Source organism: Pelodiscus sinensis, chromosome 6 (genome assembly GCF_049634645.1).
Source record: "Pelodiscus sinensis isolate JC-2024 chromosome 6, ASM4963464v1, whole genome shotgun sequence".
NCBI classification, from domain to species: Eukaryota; Metazoa; Chordata; order Testudines; family Trionychidae; genus Pelodiscus; species Pelodiscus sinensis.
In genome coordinates this window covers 16,408,693-16,424,433 of record NC_134716.1, presented here as the reverse complement: position 1 = coordinate 16,424,433, position 15,741 = coordinate 16,408,693, and positions in this window count along the sequence as shown.

Here is a 15,741-nt window from a genome sequence, read left to right as displayed (position 1 = left end):
AATTGTTCTTAAGTACCCATTGTTTGGTTGGTTACATCAATAGGATGTGCTAGCCAGGTGATATCTTTATTCATATCTTTATGATGGGTCCCAGACTTGTAAATGAAGTTAAGTTCGAATGCGTCCCTGTATATTTGCCTTGTGGAATTGTCCTGAAACAATACAGTGACTTTGAAATCCATTAATGATTGCCTGGACAGGTTAAAGTTTTCTCCAACAGGTGGAATGAGGTGTACCAATAGTTCAAATTACAGATCCTAATTTGAACTACCTACTCGCAGTACATGTATCCGCAGGCATGGAGTTCGGACTAAGGGACATTTAAAAATGGCGGCGCCCAGGAAGATGCAAATGAAGCCCAGGATATTTAAATCCGGGGCTTCATTTGCAACTTCGAATGCCTACATTAGCCTCTCTAGTTCAAACTAGGGGGCTAGTATAGACATACCCTTAGTTAGATACAGCAATACACTTATTTGCTATTAGACACAAACATTTTAAAGAAGAAATTATTTTTAATAGCATCAGTTTCCAGCTCAGTCTTGATTTGAAATCTAGCTGTGGTAATGATATAATTGTTCCATTCCTTTTAAAAAATTAAAATATAGTTCCTACTTGTTATTTTCTTTTCTGAGAGATAAACCCACTAACTCTTAGCTTCTAAGTTTTGGTCACTTAACATCCAATACTGCAGACAGACAGTCATAGAGCTGTCAAGGAAGACCTATAGTCAAATTATCCCGTACCTTGCTTTATTGTATAAAACAGAAATTATTTGAGAAATTTACTACTTTGGCACAAAGAAGTTTTCAAGGTTGTTTTGTTCCTATGCCGCATTGCGTAATAGCTTTCATGAAAAACAAGCAAACAAAAGAAAAAAGTCACCTTTGTCAACAGATATTTTTGCCCCATATTTTATATATATCTTTAAAAACATCATTATCTCCTGGAGATCTAAATAAAAGATAGAAGTACGAAGAGAAAGGCATAAATAGAATATATGGTGTAGGTGTCTCATATATTCCTCAGCATACTTAATAAAGCAATATTTTCTTTATGAATTCTTTTCTTTGGATGGTTAAAGGAACTCCCACAGCAACCTTTATTCCATTAAACAGGGTAAGTATTATGGCACAGAACAGGTGGTACATTAACGCCTTTGATCATACTATAAACTACATCTCTGTTGCATCAGAGACTATTGGAAATGTAATGAAAACATAATGAAGGCAAAGTTCTCACTTACCAAATGGTAGTGTGCAGCTTAGCTAATTGGACTGTAGTATAAAATGTTGCAAGAGAGGGAGAGAGAACAAAAAACAACTACTATGATAATTATAAGAAAAAAAACCCCGCCTTTGTTCCTAGTTATAAAAATATTACAGGTGTGTCCCAATATTGTAATTTAACCTTTTAAAATAAAAAAGTTGTTCTATGTGGCTTAAATGGCAAGTTGTTAGAGCTTTTACTAATAACTGGAAATTATGTCACATTTTTAATATTAGTTTTGCAACCTGCTATTGTGCTTTTATGATGTGTTACCCTCAGATAATAAGGAATGGACAAACAATTTATTTAGAAAAAATAAAACATTCCTATTTGCACTAGAAGCCAGCAACAAATCTGAACTAAGCTAAACCTTTTGAAAATCTCAACCCAGACACTCACTTTCCCTCACAGCTGAGACCCAAGGGCTGAAATACCAGAAAAAAAGCCTGATTTTGTAGTTTTTCTGATTCAACCAGAGGAATCTAATCAGAGTGATGTCAAATGTTCATTTTTTATACAATTTGGGGCTAAAAAGGTGGTTAGGTATGTTTAAACAGTTATCCAGTGCTTCAGTACATTGAACTGAAATGATACTAGTCTCTGAAACTCCTGAGGCTTGCCCATCACCAATGCCCAACTATAGAAATATGAATGATATTAGAGCTGAGGAGAAAAAAAATTCTACTGATGTTGGGGGAGGGGAGCGAAAATGCAGGATTTCTTCTGGATTTGTAAAACATAGCATGTTGTGGTTTGCCCTGGATGTTATGGGCATCTAGAAATACAACTTTAAGCTTTAAAAACCAGAGCCAGGAGTGCTGATAGGCAGGATGTGTGGGGGGGGGGGGGGGGAATTGCCTTGAGGCCCAGTGATTCGAAAGAGTCCAGGACTCCCAAACATTGCTGCCACTGTTGCAGTAGCTAGAACTCTGTGTCCTTTAAATTGCCACCAGAGGTCTGGATTGCATGCTCTTTCTGAGGCTCTAACCCTTCTGGAAGCATGGAGCTGGCCCCTTCCCCACCTTGCCCAGAAGCCTGGCAACTGTCACTCTCCCACTCCCCACCAGAACTAAACAACTTATATTATGAAATACCCTTTTCACCCTGTCTGCCAGGTCCCCACTCTTTTATATTATTCCAGACTCCCAGTCAAGCTATCTGTGATGGGGTGAGGCAGCCCCGCACTGAGCCTGCAGAGCCCAGCCAGGATTACCTGGCCTCCCCCGTAACCTTACTGAACATGCCCGGGCTGTAGCTCCACTATAAAAGCCTGGGGAAGGACTCAGTCAGGGGTGACAGCTGGAGGAGAAGGACCTGTGAAGGGAGCTCCCACACAGCTGTCACCAGAGACTCCAGAAGAGGCCGCTGGGGACATGGAGGCAAGCTGGTGCATCCCAAAGACTGCCTGCCGAGGAGATGCTGGCCCGGAGGCCGCAGCAAGCTGGACGAGTACATGGGAAGGAACCCCAGTGAACCAGGTAGGAAGTGGCTCAGGGCAGGAGCGGGAACCGCCTCTCCTGCCCTGAGAACCTCGGCGCGTTTCGGCTGGATTGCCCCACTGAGGGAGTGACCTGCTATCTGGTCACTCACAGGGCCCTGAGCCAGGACCCAGTGGAGTAGGGTGGGCCTGGGTCCCCCTACCTGAGGTGCATCCCCACCACAACCCTGAACTGTGTTTCGGACTCGGGCGGCCAGACTTGAACTGTGTTTTGGACTCAGGCCAGAGGGCCTTGGACTTAAGAGATCTTGCGGGAGGGCCAGATGGGAGTGGCCCGCCACACTCTCCCTACAGTGATCTGTCTGGAATGGAGACATGATAATGTATTGCATAACAATCTCCTATCAACACTTTCATTTCTTACTAAACTTTAATAAAACCCCTGTGAGTTTTGTATTTTCTCTGAAACAGCAAGTATTGTTATTCTGCCCACACAAAAGAATATTCTGGCTGAGCAGAAGTCTTTGTGCAACACTAAGGAGATGATTTCACTTTCTGGAAAAAGGATTGAGACCCCTCGATGAGGACACATTAACAGAAGGACAGCAAACAAATGTATTGAATCAAGCAGCACATATGATTTTACTGGATTCAAATATGAACATATAGATCATTGTTCCTAGAACTGTTATATAATTGTACAAATCTTGCACAAAGCATGTCATATAAGATGTCTATGGAAAGTTAAGATTTGTTGAACATGATTATGCAATTTGTATGCATGTATCATTTTGTAGTTCTGAATATTAATTGTTTGTATTTCAAATGTTTGTTACTGTGGTAACACCAACAAGGTATTCAATCAGCATATTGTGCAGGAATTCTTCATGTTGCTCGGCCCACAAGAAAATTTCACTCACAATGAACTATGGAAGATGCCTATCTATACTTACTGGACTTTCCTGTGAATATTCTTACTAGAGTTTGGGTAATGCCCTCTGTTATGACTAAGCAAAACATGTCAATCCAAAATCTAACTTCTACCTCTGATTTTCAATAAACTATGGGTTTCTTTTCACATGGCAGAAGCTATAAAAGGCCCTGGAAACATCTCTATTTTGTTTCAAACCTGCCACACTTTTGGACTATGAACTTATACTACTTATACTAAAGGAAACATTCAAAAACTCCAGCAATTGAGGATCTTCCAGTCATTTGGGAAAAAAAATAGAGATGTAACAAATCAGCAGTTTATTCAATCACTGCTACAGACCTGACCAAAAATTTTTGCAGTTATTGTATGTATTAGATTCCTTTATCCAATTTTTAACTCTCACCTTTCTTTCTTTCTTTCTTTCTTTCTTTCTTTCTTTCTTTCTTTCTTTCTTTCTTTCTTTCTTTCTTTCTTTCTTTCTTTCTTTCTTTCTTTCTTTCTTTCTTTCTTTCTTTCTTTCTTTCTTTCTTTCTTTCCATAGAATCAGAAAATATTAGGGTTGGAACAGACCTCAGGAGGTCATCTAGTCCAACTGCCTACACAAATCAGGACTAAATCAGATCATTCCAGACAAGGTTTTTATTCAGGCTGGGCCTTTAAAACCTGTAAGGAAGGAAATTCACTAGCTCCCTACATAACCAGTATTCCAGTGTTTCACCACCCTCTTAGGCTATGTCTAGACTACAAGCCTCTTCCGAAAGAGGCTTTTTGAAAAGATCTCTTTTGAGAGAGAGTGTCCAGACTGCAACCACTTCTTTCGAAAAAGTGAGCCGCTTTTTTGAAAGAGAGCACCCAGGCAGTCTGGATGCTCTCTTGTGAAAAAGCCCTGTTTGCATTCCAGAACGCCTTTTTTCAAAAGAGCACTTCCTCGTAAAATGAGGTTTACCGCAGTTGAAAAAACCACAGCGTTCTATTTAATTAAAAGAAAAACAAAAACGCAGAGGCAGTCTAGATGCAGAGGAAGTTTTTTTCGAAAAAACCCTGTAGTCTAGACACACTGCAACTTGAGACCATTGCTCTTTGTTCTACCTACCACCACCACAAAGAACAGCCTAGCTCCATTCTCTTAGCAATCTCTTGAAACCACCTTTCAGGTAGTTGAAGGCTACTATCAAATGCCTCCTCACTCTTCTCTTCTGCAAACTAAATAAGTCCAGTTTTTTCAACCACTCCTCTTAACTCATGTGCCCATTACCCCCAAATCATTTTTGTTTTCCTACACAGTTCTCCTCACTCTCCAATTTGTCCACACCCTTTCTGTATTGTGAGCTCCAAAACTGGATGCAATACTCCAGGTTTGGCCTGACCAGTACTGAATCACTTCCTTTAGTCTGCTAGCAATGTTCCTACTAATTCAGCCCAATATGCTGTCGGCCTTCTTGGCAACGAGAGCACACTGTTGATTCATATCCAGCTTCTTGACCACTGTAATAATCAAGCTGATTTTTGCAGAACTGCTGCTTAGCCAGTCAGTCCCAAACCTGTAGCAGTACATTGGATTATTCTGTCCCAAGTGCAGGACTTCTGTCCTTCCGAATTTCACCGGCTTTATTTTGGCCAATCCTCCAATTTGTCTAGGTCACTCTGGATCCTCCAGTATATGTCCCTCTCACCCTAGCTAAGTGTCATCTGAAAACTTGCTGAGGGTGCAATCCATGCCATCATTCAGATCATTAACAAAGATGTTGAAAAAAAAAATGGTCACCAACCCTTGGGACTCTTTGCTTGATACTGGCTTCCAATTAGTCATCAAGTAGTTGATGACTAGCCATTGAGCCTGACAATCTAGACAGCTTTCTATCCACCCTTAATCCAATCCATACTTGCTAGCAAGAATACTGTGAGAGACTATCAGAAGCTTTGCTAATGTCAGGGTATATCACATCCATTACTTTCTCCACATCCATAGAGCCAATTATCTTTTCATAGAGTAGTTTATGCAGAGTTTTCAAAGATAGTGACCGATGGCTGTGCAATCACACGAATCAAATTCCTTAGAACCGTTAAAGCCGTTAGATCCAGACTTGTATAAGTCCAGCTTACCTAAATAGTCCTTACCCTGTTTTTCCCCCCCCCTCGGGATGCTCAACTCCTCCACATACTGTAGCAATCTGGCAGCTGATCTTGTCTGTTAAGACAGAGGGAAAAAAAACTTTGAGTACTTCAGCTGTCACTAGATTTTCTCCCTCATTCAGTAAAGGATGTATACTTCTTGTTAGTAACAGGTTTCTACCGGTATTTCTTGTTATTCTTCACATCCCTTGCTAACTGCAACTCCAATTGCACTTTGGCTTCCTGATTACATGTCTGGATACTCCAGCAATATTTTTATACAGCTTTCTTATCTGTCCGTCCAGTTTCCTCTTCTTGTAAATTTTCTTTTTGTATTTAAGTGGGTCACTTGCCTTATTTTCTTTCTGCATATTGGGATGGTTTGTTCCTATGCTCTCCAGAAGGCTTCCTTAAAATATAGCCAGCTCTCCTGGACTCCTTTTCCTCCCTCACATTAGCCTCCAAGAACAGCCTCCCATAAATTCCCTCAGAGTCAAAGTCTCCTTTTGTGAAGTCCAGGGGCCATATTTTGATGCTCTCCTTTCATCAGGATACGGCTCTTAACCATCTCATGGTCACTGTTGTTTAGGTTGCTACCTACTTCTCAGTCTGCAAATTCTTTCCTATTGATGAGTAGCAGATCAAGAACAGCATGACTGCTAGCTGGCTCCTCCAGCACTTGCACCAGGAAGTCATACCCAACACTGTCCAAAGGCTTCCTGATTTGTTAGTGCACTGCTGTATTCTTCTTCCAGCATATGTTAGGGAGAAATCCCTCATAAGAACCAAAACCCGTGATCTGGAAACTTCTGTTAGTTTTCTAAAAAAAGCCCATCTACCTCATCCTCTTGTTCTGGTGGTCTATAAATAAATCATTAGATATTAGATACTCAGAGATTGGTAATTGTGATTATTGGGTAAGATTTGAGTTATATATTGACCTGGGTATGTTGCTGATCCTTTGGGATCATAAGAACTCATTGGCTGATTACATTTTAAATAACCACTCATCATTAGAACTTTAATTTTGGGTAGTAATACAAGGACTGATATTCCTAAGGTGACTGCTTTTCTGACTTCTTGCTAGCTAATGTGATGAAACAGAAGTTTACCTTTGTTTCTGGTTTGGTATATGTCCATAGAATCATAGAATACTAGAAATGGAAGGGAACTCGAGAGGTCATCAAGTCCAGTCCCATTTCCATAGCAGGACCAACCACCATTTAGACCATCCCTAATAGATGTTTAACCTGTTCTTTAATATCTCCAGTGATGGAGATTCTACAACCTCCCTAGTCAATTTATTCAAATGCTTAACCACTCTGACAGGAAGTTTTTTCCTAATGTCCAACCTAAGTCTCCCTTGCTGCAATTTAAGCCCATTGCTTCTTGTCCTATCATCAGGCATTAAGGATAATAATTATTTCCTCTTCCTCCTTCTGACATCTTTTTAGGTATTTGAAAGATTTTATCATGTCCTGTCTCAGTATTCTCTTTTTCCAAACTAAATAAACCCAATTCTTTCAGTCTTCTGTTTTAGGTCATGTTTTCTAGACCTTTAATCATTTTGGGTATGTCTACACTACCCTCCTAATTCGAAATAGGAGGGTAATGTAGTCATACCGCAATTGCAAATGAAGCAATTTGAATTTCCCGGGCTTCATTTGCATAAAGCCGGCCGGCGCCATTTTTAAATGCCGGCAGTTCGAACCCCGTGCCGCGCGGCTACACGCGGCATGGAGTAGCTAGTTCGGATTAGGCTTCCTAATCCGAACTAGCTGTACTCCTCATTCCACGAGGAGTACAGCTAGTTCGGATTAGGAAGCCTAATCCGAACTGCTGGCATTGAAAAATGGTGCCGGCTGGCTTTATGCAAATGAAGCCCGGGAAATTCAAATCCCGGGCTTCATTTGCAATTGCGGTATGACTACATTACCCTCCTATTTCGAATTAGGAGGGTAGTGTAGACAAAATTTTTTTTTGCTCTTCTCTGGACCCTCTCCAAATCTTTCCTGAAATGTGGTAGGCACAATACTCCAATTGAGGCCTAATCAGCACAGAATAGAAAGGAAGAATTACTTCTCAGATCTTGCTCACAACACTCCTGTTAATGCATCCCAGAATAATGTTTTCTTTTTTTGCAACAGGGTCACACTGTTGACTCAGATTTAGCTTGTGGTCCACTATCACCCCTGGATTCCTTTCCACAGTATTCCTTCCTAGACAGTCATTTTCAATTCTGTAGATGTGAAACTGATTGTTCCTTCCTCATTTGAGTACTTTACATTTTTCCTTATTAAACTTCATCCTATTTACCTCAGACCATTTCTCCAGTTTCTCCAGATCATTTTGAATTATGACCCTATCTTCCAAAGCACTTGCAACTGCTCCCAGCTGGGTATCATCTGCAAACTTTGTATGGGTACTTTCTATGTCATTACCTAAATCATTAAAGATATTCAACAGAACCACTTCCAAAACTGATTCCTGCAGAACCCCACTTGTTATGCCCTTCCAGCATGACTGAGAACTATTAATAATTACTCTGAGAATAGTTATCCAACCGTTATGCCTCCACCTTACAGTAGCCCCCTCTAGTTTGTATTTCCCTAGTTTATTGATAAATTGGTCACGTGAGACTATATCAAATACTTTACTAAAGTCTAGGTATACTACATCTACCACAAGGTTTGTTATCCTATCTAAGAAAGCCATCAGATTGGTTTGAAAGGATTTGTTCATTACAAATTCATGCTGGCTTTTACCTATCACCTTATGATCTTCTAGATGTTTGCAGATGAATTTCTTAATTATTTGCTACATTATCTTTCCTGGCACAGCAGTTAAGCTGACTTGTGTTTAGTTTCCTTGGTTGTCCTTATTTCCCTTTTTACAGATGGGCACTATATTTGCCCTTTTCCAGTCTTCTGGAATCTCTCCTATCTTCCATGATTTTTCAAAGATGATAGCTAAAGGCTCAGATACCTCCTCTACCAGCTCCTTGAATATTCTAGGATGCATTTCATCAGGCCCTGGTAACATCTAACTTTTCTAAGTAAATTTTAACTTGTCCTTTGACTATTTTAATTTCTGAACCTATCCCATTACCACTAGCATACATATTACTATCGAAGCAGTCCATTAATTCTGAATGAAGGCTGATAACTTAAATAATGCCACAGTCCTATTCTGTTACTTCCATTAACTTCAAAAAATAAATTCCAAATGCCTACATTGTCTTCAAATACACGAGTAACACAGATTTAGAAGAGGAAAAAATTCACTCTTAGCCCTGGTCTACACTAAGGGATAAGTTCGAATTAAGACACAGAACCTCAGCTATGTTAACATACTTCAACTTAAGCTACGCAATTAACTCAAATTTTGGCACCATCCAAACTGTGGGAAGTCGAAGGGAGCACATACTCTCCCTTCACCTTCCCTTTTTCCTCATAGAAGCAGGACTATTGACAGGACAGCAGTGCTTTCTCAGTTTGAATTAGCATGTCTTCAACTAGACCCACAAATTCAAACCCTTGAAGCAGCTACAGTCAATCTTCCATCTTATTTTTAGTGTAGACATGGCCTTAGGGATCTACATTTATTTCTTTTGTGAGAAAATGGTTTTACTATATATGCCCTTGGGGGTTTTACTGTTGTTGTTGCTTTTAAAGTTGAATTTGAAACTTTATTTTAAGCTTAAATCCTGATGACAGCAGTCGATATATTGCTAGAAGCACACAAAGGGAAAAGTTACAAATGAAAGCAAAACTGATATTTAATTTCTGGGCCAATGAAAATACATACTGCACAACAGTGAAATCTTAGGTACAATGACCAATTCCTTTGTTCCTAAGACAGAGTAGAAAATGAGATGAAGGAAAACATAAGTCCCTGGTATCAGCTACAGTAGTCTCATGGCTGCTCTAATTTATGCTCCACTTCCAGTGGCCCCCAGTGGGCTGCAGGAAGCAGCTCTGGCAGTGCCTTCTTACTCTTGAAGCTACCCGTGCACAATGGCTGGGCAGAATCTGTGAGCAAAGATAGCATGAAGCCATTGCAATATCTGCCTGAGGAAATCCTTCTGTACTGGAGCTTCTTCAAGGATATTTGTCTCCTTTGCAGTTCTCAGGATCTATGAAAAACTGCCCCTTACAAATAATTTAAATTAGAATGGATCATTGGAAATGAACCTACATGGGACTAGGTTGCAAACAGCTCTGTGTGGATGCCAGAGGAGAAAAATGCCACAAATAGCCAGTGTAAGTATCAGTCACATTCCTGGTGGATAGTGATAAACATTCCGCGTGGCTAGGACTGCTGCTAGCAAGCCCTAAAGGGGTCATTGGAAGGGATAGGGTGAGAGCAGGCCCAAGACCCTGTTCCTCCCCTCCAACACTATCCAATGGAAGTGGATAGAATACACCTTGTCCCTTTTCTAAGTGGGATCCCCAGGAGAAATGCTGGTAGAATTTCTCCATGAATTTCTAATTGTAGTATGGCCTCCTGCCATCCAGTAACCCAGCTGGTCATTTCAAGATACAAATGGGCCCATGATTTTTAACCCAACAGTGTCCCTTTAATTTCTTTATCTCAGAGTTACACTGTTCACCAGTCCATCCCTGTACATCATCCTCTTTACCACATGAGCTAAAAAAGGCCAGCTGGCTGTCAGCTAAGGCTGTGGAGCAGACTCATTATTCTCTCTGTAGGTGGGTCAGTACAACACACCCAGCAGCTGTGTGGGTTACATGTTCATGAGCAGAGCTCCTACCACATGGTATATTTTGCAGAAGTTCACCAAATTTCACAGAGGTGTTTGCTGTTATACAGATACCTTTGATTGGCACAAATATTTTCATCTTGACCACTACAACCTTTACTAAGTGAAAAATCAGCATTTTCACACCACAGTAAAAGGCATTTGTTATCTTCCTTTAGCCCTTTGTCACTTAGTGTAGGTGGAGTAGTAAAGTAGTCCCAGTCCCTTAGGTAATTAGTGCATCCTAGTGAATCAAAGCTCCCTGCTGACACCCTTATTTCTCTTCTCAGGGTCAGCAAAAGCAGCGAGAGTGAGCAATCAAGAACACATGCATACGGGTGGTGAGGGGAAACAAAAAAAAAATGTTCACATTACCATGCGATCTGCCTTATTTTGCTGCATCCATCTCCACTTATTGGAAACTTCTTAATTGATGAATGAGGACTTTATCAAGTCTGGCAGCAGTCGTTATGTCTGTGATTTTCCTTGAAATCTATCTGTCATGCAGCTCAAAAATTGAATAGCCAGTTTTGGGCCTAACCAGAGACATGGCACTGACTTAAGACACTCGGAAGGGAATGAATGATTAATGCAGTTTATAGACAGGATAGCGCTTCCTCTGTCCGTGTGCTTTTTGTATGTAATCTCCAGTGGTTCAACTTTGGATGGATCTAATGAAAAAGGACTGGATGTTTTCCACCTTCTCTTCAGTGCATGCTGCACGATTTATCCACTGACAAAATGTGCTAATGAAATGTCACCTTGGACAGCTTGCTAAAGGATTGATGGGCTGAAAGTTTTGCACTTTATTTAAGTTTTGCAGGAAAAATGAATAAGTCCTCCAAACTCTGTATGATATAGAGATCCATTATGGTTTCCAGTTCAGGAAGGAATAGCTATGCCATGATGGAAAAGGAAGTGATTGCACAAAGAGCTGTGTGTAAAATAAAATAAAAAGCTCGGGTATATGGTTTTATTGCACTCTAAGCTCTAAATTATAATAAGTTGCATCACTTTGTAAATTTTGTTCAGTATTATTTGTCTTATATTCAAATACACCTGAAGCTCACAAATCCAACTGTGCTATATCTTTACCTGATTGAAATACTAGGCTTTAAAAAAAAAAATCCAGCCTGTGAATTTTACTTTTTAAAATCCTTTTAAAGTCCTTTGTGGCTAAATCAAACCCTTTCAGATTTCATCAAATCCCCTAAACAGTAAGCCACTGTGGAACTGACACAGAAGTCATTTGGTCAGCCATGTGTTTTGTTTATCTTCTCATCCCACCAGAGCTGAATCTTACCAAATGCCATTTATCCTGTGTCCTAGTCTCCCTTAGGAAGACAAAATCAGTAGTTGCTTTAACATGGGTGCATGCTGAAAGCTGAGAGCTTTTATTCCTCTTGCCCCTTCCATTTAATTTTTTAATCCAAGATCTTAGAAGATTTCAGAAAAGAATTAGACATTTAAATGAGAACATCCATGGCTATGCTGTAGCATATACAATATTTTATAAGGAATATAAAACATTATGTTTCTGTGCTCAAATCCAGTCCCTGTCAGTTAGCAGGTATGCCCCCCCCCCCCCCCCCCAGGTCTCTATTAGAAGGATTCCTGTACATTTTTCTGAAGCTTCTGGTACTGGTATTGACACAGGCTATGTCTACACTGCAGGGGTTTTGCGCAAGAAGTCTTTTGCAGAAGAGTTGTTGCACAAAAACTTCTTGCGCAAAAGTACGTCCACACCTCAAAGCGCATCACTTTTGTGATGTGCTTTTGTGCAAGAGAGCAACCACACTGCATGGACGCTCTTATGCAAGAAAGCTCTGATGGCTTCCCTGTAGTATGGACATGCTATTTCAAACAAAACTTACTTCGCAAGTTATTATTTTGAAATAAGTTATTTTGAAATAATTTCCTAATGTACACATGCCCTCAGAGTTCATATACTAGACTGGTAATCCAGAGACCTAAGACTTCCCCTTGTTCTACTGCATGACCTCAGACAAGTCACTTCAACTCTATGCCAACTCCTCCCATTGTTGTCCTTCTTGCCAATTTTACCTTCATGAAACAGAGGTGGGAAAAGCATTTTGTGAGCCATGCACTCTTGTCAAATAAAGTTCAGCCTCTCAAGGATACAGCCTGTTATAGATTTTACTACACCAATATTAAGAAAAGTAATGACAGACAAAAGGCAGCAAAAAATTCATCACAGTCTGGTCCTGTATTATTAAAGACTTGAAAGAATAGTTAACTTCAAGATGTTAAGTGTATTGTTTGGGGGAAGGACTATCCTACTATTAAGTTTGCAATATTTAGCTAGTGTGTCCTGAGCTTGGATCTTCTAGAGGCAAAATAATACAAATAATAAAGCATCACCCTTTCCAAAACTCCTCTGGCTCTTTGATGCAATAGCTTTTGACGTTCCGTAGATATTACTACTATTAATTATTTATATGGCAGCATAAAAGCGAGCACCGAATGTGCCCCTAAGTATCTACAAAATTTCAGTTAAGGTTTATCTTTTCCCTGTCTGTGCTAAGAAAAGCCTAAATGGCTGCACATTTTATTAACGTGTAACTTGTCCCTGAGTCACCCTAAAGGAGCTTCAATTTCAGAAAGTAGGTGCTCAGCACTTCCTGAAAACCAGGTTCCTCAAGGGGTGTTTCAAGTTGGACACACAAACATGGATGAATACAGAATCTAATCACATTTAGAAATGTCCATCAGCAATAACATTGGCACCAAATTTGAAATCCTGCGATTGCCTTCGCAAACCCCAAATTTTTGACAAAGAAAAAATGCCTGTAAAAATCCTCCAAAAAAAACTAAAGAAAGTAAAAAAGAAATTTTGAATCTTAAAGATGCCACATTTCACCTTGATGTAAATGGAGGTGAGAAAAGCATTTCGTGCATCATGCACTCTTGTCAGCTGAAGCTCAGCCTCTCAAGAATGCAGCCTGTTATAGATGCTGCTACATTCATCTTAACAAAAGGTACTACAGACAAAGGGCAGCAGAAAGTCCCTCATATAGTCTGGTTCTGTATTATTAAAGACTTTAAAGAATAACTGCCTTCAGGATGTTAAGCGTATTGCAAAGTTAACAGCCATCCAGGGGAATTACCAACTCTCTCAGGCAAAGTCTTTCAAACACTCATCTTGCCCCATTTTGTCATAGCTGAAATGTGCATGCATTCCTCTAACACAAGTCTGAAGGTTGCCACGGTGTGGATCTCCATAGCAACAGGTGCACATGGAAGAAAAATTTGGAAATTTAAAATATTTTGGAGGTGAATAAATTTATTTTTATACCTTCACTGAAGCCTAGTCATTTATGTTCATGTTTATTCATAGTCACAGATAGCCCACATTTATAATCCTAACTAAGTCACATGAGAATACTCCGCTGACAAAGATGACAGCCAGAGATCAAGGAAGATCCTGCACAGATTAACACCATTTCATCTGTACTGAGCTTCAGCCAGCTGACTCTCAGCTCCTCTAGGATTCCAGCCAGGAACAAAGAGAGGAGCCTAAGAGTGCATCTACACAGCAGGGCTAAACTCGAAATAAGCAATGCAAATTGAGTTACGTCAATTGTGTAGCTTATTTCAAAATAGCTTATTTTGAAATAGAGAGCATCTACACAGAACTTATTTCTAAATAGATCACACTTCCTCTGACTTCCCTTACTCCTCATACAATGAGGGTTACAGGAGTCAGAGTAAGAAGTCCTCCAGCTTGACAGTATTTCGACAGCATTTCGAAATAACTGCCTGTTGTTTAGACGCAGACTAAGTTATTTCACAATAGTGTAGTAGTGTTCCTAAGTAGAAATACCTTAAGAAAGTCAATATGGGTGCAAGGATATTTAGATATCATTGTTTGAATTACACTTATCGCACTTTTTGTCTTGGGGGGGTGGGGGGGGGGTAACGGTCTAACAGGATACGGAGAAGGAGGAGACAGAAAAAACAGGCCTCTCTGGTCTAATGGCAACACATCCTTTCCTGTAATTGTCTCTTATGCCTTTTTTAGGAATTCTGTTTCATGGTAGAAAGACAGATTGAAGAAATAAATCCATCCTTATTTTGAGGTTGGTTTTATTTTGAAATTACATGTTAAACTAATAAGTTCATTACCTGAATACACATTACCTGAATTACACTTTTTCCAGTGTAAGTTGTGGTTCTAGAAGCAAGCATTCTCTTACACGAAGCATGGTTGTTTTCTCAATGAGCTGGTCTTTAACCATCTCATCTGCCATATTCCCAAAGTCACAAATTACAATCAGACTCCTCAGAGAAGCAACATACTGCATTATAGTCTCCCCTGGTTTCTGCTCACGCTGGCGAAATCTGTAACGATTAGCTACTACATTCACTTTTGGCACAAAAAAGTTCTTTAATGCAATGAGTGCAGTCTCATATTTATCATCTGCAAGGGGAAACATGTAAAATATACTCTGCCCTTCTGCTCCAAGGCAGTGGATTAGTAGAGCACACTTTCTTACTTCAGAAATCTCTGTAGCACTGATTGCAAGCAGATAAGTCTCAGACATATGGATCCAGGCAGTAAAAGCAATTGGAGTCTCACCTGGCCTTTGCAGAAATGGTGCAGGTGGTTTCAGAGGCAGAAGATCCATCCTCGTTGCCAAAATGTTGTCTCATGCAAGCAAGGTAGTAACAAACTTCAACAGGCCTTTATTTACCAAAGGTGAAACCTCTTTACAAAGTTGCTGCTGCTCCCCTCTGTACCTCTCACTCAGGCCTGGCCCATCTCCTCCCCCCTCCTTCCTGTTTCCTGTGCTTCCAGATTCCCAACAGCCAGTGCTCCCAGTTCTAATAATTACAAGCAGCATCTAAAGCACCACACCCTGGGAGAAAGAAGACACGACAGAGATAGCATCATACTATGTATCAAATTACCCCCAAACTGGTAATAGCTGACAAATGGACAAGGAGTACCAAACTTCAGAGGCAGTGTGCAATCCTTTCTGGATGTGTTGTACATGCCTCTGATGAACATCTGAGAGGTGGGGGAAGGTCCTGTATTTTCTTTTATATGTCAGCAGCAGTTGCATAGCATGCCACGTGAATAAAGTCTAATTGAATTGAATGAGAAAGAATAAAGGGCAGAGTTGATCCTGTGATTCAAATCTGTTATTTGAGGAAGATTGTGCATTTCAAACCTGATGCTTAGAAATCCTGAAGTCACTCCTT